General features: G+C 32.4%; 1 pseudogene; it reads left to right on the top strand.

Annotated features, from left to right (window-relative positions):
- The first annotated feature begins 473 nt into the window (after positions 1-473).
- LOC144290058 (rRNA-processing protein FCF1 homolog pseudogene) lies at positions 474-1,061 on the top strand (annotated as a pseudogene).
- The last annotated feature ends 4,797 nt before the right edge of the window (positions 1,062-5,858 follow it).

Below are 5,858 nucleotides of genomic sequence, written 5' to 3' on the forward strand. Positions count from 1 at the left end.
TTCACAATTTAGAATAATAAAAGTTTGACAGCCAATTGTTCTAAATCTAAATTTTTAGATTGATTTTTAACTTAATTTTCAATGCAAAAAGCTTTTATATTTCAAAAGCTACCAGGATAGTATCTTGAGTAGATTATGAAAACTTGGATGAATATTAAGGACAACCGTTTTTTTATGTTTACATGAAATTTTGTGCAATGAGCACATTCTTAAATTTTCTGAAAAACATAATTGAATCTTGAATCTTCAAAGAGAATACTTATTTTTGCTGATTATGATTTTTGCTGAGTATGGTTAAATATACTTATTTTTTGATGTTTTGAAATCAGTATTTTGTATCAATTGAGACAGATATACCTTGATTAACCTCTGGGTAGCAGTTTCTTTTAGCTGGCAGGTCAGCTATTTTTCTCATTAATGACATTTTAATTCAAATGAAATCTAAATCAAAGAAACAAGAGTGTGGCATGAACATGGGGAAGCAATAGAAAGCAAGAAAGTATGTGACCGTGAAGCGAATGCTTAGTCTCCGAGATCAGAGGCTTAAAGAGAAGGATAGATTAAAACCTAAAAAGAAAGAAAAGAAAGATCCCAGTGCACTCAAGGAAAGAGAAGTCCTCCAACATCCTTCCTGCTTATTCTTCCAACATAACACACAGCTGGGCCCCCCTTACCACATCCTGGTTGATACCAACTTTATCAACTTTTCCATTAAAGCCAAACTTAGTACAGCCAATGATGGACTGTGTGTATGCCAAGGGTATCCCTTGTATAACTGACTGTGTAACAGCTGAAATTGAGAAACTGGGGCAAAAGTATCGAGTGGCTCTAAGGATTGCCAAGGATCTGAGATTTGAACGATTGCCATGCACACACGAGGGAACCTATGCAGATGCTTAGTACAGAGAATAACTCAGCACAAGTGTTACATTGTGGCCACAGTTGACTGGGACCTTAAACGAAGGATCCAGAAGATCCCTGGAGTTCCTATCATGTGCATTTCTAACCATAGGTACAACATTGAGCGGATGCCAGATGATTATGGAGCCCCTCGGTTCTAATTCTTAAAAGATAGAGTTTTTCTGCCTTCTTATACCAACTTTTTCTGTTGTCAGTTCATATTAGCAATATGCTATAGTATGAATTATTCTTCTTACCCATTTGCTCTGTTATGAGCTGAGTATGGTTAAATATACTCATTTTTTGATGTTTTGAAATCAGTATTTTGTATCATTTTAAGTATTCGTGCATCTTTCTATAAATCAGATGATTGCTTGTAAATAAAATGAAATCTAAATCAAATGCACTACTGAAAATATATTGTGTGTTAGGGAGAAAAAAAGAGTCCTTCTCTCATATTTTCTTAATAACATTTTCTCTAGGAAAAGAGAGAATTTTTAAAAATTACTCTTCTCTCTCACTCTCTTCTTCCCTCACTTCCCACTATTCTACTTCAGAGAGTCTCCTGAGACATTTTTTAAATGAAATTGTAAAGTTCTATTTTTTGATTAGGTAAGAAAATGATCTTTTGTTATGTCCATAGGATATAGACAAAGGCAGAAAGAACTAACCAGCAGTATTTTAATGTTTCTGGTTTTCCTAAAAATTTAAAAATATTATTTCCAGAAATGATAAGAAAGTTTATTTGTTCTACAAGCAAAGACTTTATGTAAATTAAAAGTCATAATTCAAGTGAGCCTACAAATTACTGCAACTGAAAAAATTTTTTAAATCTGTCTATCCATCTAGTAGAGTAATATCCCCACTAATCAAGGGATAGATTTTTCAGCAACTAAAATATTTTCAAATATAGTTTTTGTGTTTAAGTATCATATTTGAAGTTCTAAGACAATAGCCAGAAATATACATAAATTCTCAGTGAAGCAAATTTACCTTTAGGTTTCATTTGGAAACCTCTGTAAAATGAGACAGCCATTTTATAGACACTTGACATTCTTTATCCATTGATAAATAATTCCATATCACTAAAGTGAACTTGAAGAAATTAAAAATTGCTGTTTATAAACCTAAACTCTAGTCAACCATGGAAGTTTAAATTATGTGTAGAATACTAAATATTAATATTTGGTAAATGCTTACCAAAAAAATCATGTAAAATACAAATGTCCATTGTCCGGAAAATCAGTTTTTTTTTTTTTCTTTTCAGATGGTACCTGATAACTAGAACACCTCAATGTATTTGAGGCTATATCCTAGATGGGAGACCTACTGATGTCTGGAAGTTCATCTCATTTATATAGAATTTGGTGATATGAGTTGACTTTTCAATGCCCCATTGAGCTAAATGGAGAAGAACTCTAGTTGCTAGTTTTTAGCCAAAGCCTTCCTAAACTTGGTGCAAATGCATTAATTTTTGGAATCTCCCTTCAGCTATTAAGATATCTTATTTGGCTGACTAGAATTTTGTACCTCAATCCAATCTGATAATATACATAGACTTAGCCAACTTATAATATTTTGTTTAATTAAAAAAAATTATCCTGGGACTCTTGTGGTTTTACAGTAAATTAAATGATGAAACTGTAGTACATGTAAGACAATGTGATTTAAAGTTTAGTCATTTGTGATGTCGAGACAAACAAGTTGTCAGTAAGTTTCATGTGCATTTCTCTTCCCCAGAATTATGTGTGATTTACAATTCATAAAAATTGTTTTAAGGGAGAATAAGAGTGCCTGCGATGTGATCTCCGTGTCTCTCTGGGATAGTTATAGGAGTACTGTACATTTTATTTACTAGGGCTGTATAGTAAGAAGGTACTTAGAAATCTCATCTCTCCTTGAAGCTGAAGGAATAATGTATGTGCATAAAACAGTATTTACTACAGTGCTAGGAGGTATATAAATATTACTGCTAGGATGGTTGATTAGGTTGTCTCAGTGCACTCTCTCTGCTTCTATGTATTTGTATTTGTTGCAATTGTTTACTTGCTTTATTTTGGCTTTTGATTCCATCTACTTCAGAGGCTTTCCATAATATGACCACTGTGCACTCAAGGTTACCTTACTGATATGAAAGAGTTAATGTGATTGCTTCCATGTTGAAATTACTTCCAGAAAATAACTTCAGTTTGGAGAGACTAAACCCAACTTTGGAGACACCAGAACCCAGGGTAAAGTTTTGAAGTCTTAAAAAAGTACTGGGTAATTGGATATGACCTTGATAAAAATGAACAAGGAAGATTTTCCAATTCCAGTTCCCCTCACAGTGTCCTATTACTCTAGTTTGAAATGATAACTATTAGAGAACTCATTCACCATGAATGAAAGAATTATCCCCTATTAAAATGTAAATGCCCCGGAAAAGACAGTACAAGAATCGATCAATCATTTAAACCTTAATAAGAAGTAGTCACTCAAACTCTCCCAACATTAGAGTTATCTGAAATTGGACATTGATAGGATGGAGGTGAGACATAAACTCTTGGGAACCAGGAGTAGGGAGGACGGAAAAATAAAAGGAAAATGAAAGAGTGCGGAGATTATCGGCAGTATTCACAAAGTTATAAAGAGGTTAAATCACCAGTGACAAACAATTATTGGAGGTAGGTAGCGTGCTGAGCTCAAGAGTAGATGGCAAGGCTATCGTAGAGCCTTCCAGTGCTACACTTGTGTATAAGGCAGAAAAAAACTACTCTCTCTGCTCTCTTCCTCGCCTAGAGGACTACCCTTCATGCCAAAGGATACTAACACATCACTCCAGTATGGATAGGGATTTGCATTTATTCAGTCAGTTTAGGTACACTTGATCTAAGAATACAAATATAAACACATGTATTCTGCAATTATCAGAATAACATAGGAGACAATAAAAAAACATTTTCCAGTTTTTAAAGATTGTCCTGTATATGATTTACATAGAAAGATGTTTTTAGATCATGTAAAAGATCTGTAATTAAAAACTATCGAATCTCAACATAACTCTTCCGAAAAAAATGTCTATTTAGTAATGCAAAATACCTTCCAGTTCTTCTGCATTGATATTCTTTCTTGTGCAAATTGAATAAGATGCTGTACTTTACACAGCAATTAATATAGTTCACTAATCTATCATTGTCATCTTCACCAGCTTTGGGAATGAGAGAAAGAGAGAGAGGGAGAAAGAAAGTGTATTTGCCCAGTTAAACACAAGAGAATCACACATGAGCAAATAAGTGGTTGTCTGGCTTCAAGGATAATTCTTGAAGTTCCTTTAAGAAGAGTTATATCTCCTCTTTCATGATATTTTGTCGAAAGGCAGACAAAAATGATTATATTTTCTTTATTAAATAGATGTGTAATACATGATACATACTATCATATATTATACATCGTATATATTATATTATTATATGTGAATTTATGTAACATATATTATACCTGAACATCTATATTATTGAATTGACAGTAGATGTAATTAATTACAATAAAATAGCTTTGTTTTATATGAGAATAGTTTAATCAGTTGTTAAGAAATCTCTCTTAGGTCTGAGCCTTCAATAACATGAATTTGACATTATAATAATAAAGTTCATAATAAAATTCATTTAATGACTTAATTTGAGGGAATTCAATTTGTTCACAAACATCTTTAAAAGTTTATAACTAGTATAACTGTTAGGACCACGATATATAATATTTGGCTTCTGTACCCGAACATCTAAGAGTAAAATCTTATCTCTGCTATTAAGGTTATTATCAAATACATTTTTGGATTAAATATGGTCATTTATTAACTCAACTAAGCAATATTCTTAAAGATATTTTATGCTATAATCATCTCATTAGTCACTTGTTTACATATTGTACTACATTTATATTTTTTTACATTTCTTTTTGACTTTTTAAATTTTTATTTATTTAGCTTATTATTAGGGTAAAAGTATAAGAAAACAGTATAAAATAATTGTATTATAGGGCTGGTGGATTAATTAATTGTACTCATCTGTTGGTGAAAAATCACTTATTATCCTCATGTTATATTTTCAATAAGCAAGTAAATGAAAAGAAAATTATTGGTTAGGTCTATGATGTCAGACCCAATCTAACTTGAGAACATAGTAAAAGTAATATGTTAATTATAAGCTCATATTCTTTTGTTTCTATTTTAAATTTGTCATCTGCTGTTTTGCTCGTTTACTCAAGAACACAAAAGATATCACCAACCTACACCTTTTATTAAAGATGCTATCTCATCTGAAGGACTTCACTATGGAAAGTTCTTACTGATGTAACTTGGAGCTATAATGTTCAGTAAAAATTGTAATTTTGTTCGTTACTTGAGAGAAAAAAAAATCAAAAGAACACCTAAAGGCAAATCACGACTGTCCAAATTTTCTAGTATTTTTCTCTTTTCAACAGTCAGCATCAAAACTGTAAAGAAAATTGCTTTTGAATACTTCTGTACCAGATGTCAGCCATCTTGCTTATCACTGAACAAGCCACATTTGAACTAAACAGCTCAGCATCGCGTTGAGGGATGTGGTCGCTGATTGAACACAGGTGTAATGGTTGATATACTGTCACACAGTCTGACGTTAACCTAAGATCTCTGTTGAAATAGTTATTACTGATGGCACGAAATGTAATTGCTAATTTTCTGCCTGAGTGGTTACATATTTTCTCTAAATCTTAAGAGTTATTCATCCTTTTCCCACTGCCCATTCCTCAGAGTTTAAGGCAGATGTGTCAGTGGTCCATGGACCAGTAATTGAACCTGTCACTTGCAATCTACTGATTTCATTCTTCAGAAATGTGACTACTGCTTTATTCACTCTCCTGCTTATTTTTCTCCAGGTATCAAATGTCTTACTTGAACCTAAGCTAACCAATATTCATTGTTTACCTTTAAGAGCCTCTTT

This window comes from Canis aureus, chromosome 2, assembly GCF_053574225.1.
Source record: "Canis aureus isolate CA01 chromosome 2, VMU_Caureus_v.1.0, whole genome shotgun sequence".
Lineage (NCBI taxonomy): Eukaryota > Metazoa > Chordata > Mammalia > Carnivora > Canidae > Canis > Canis aureus.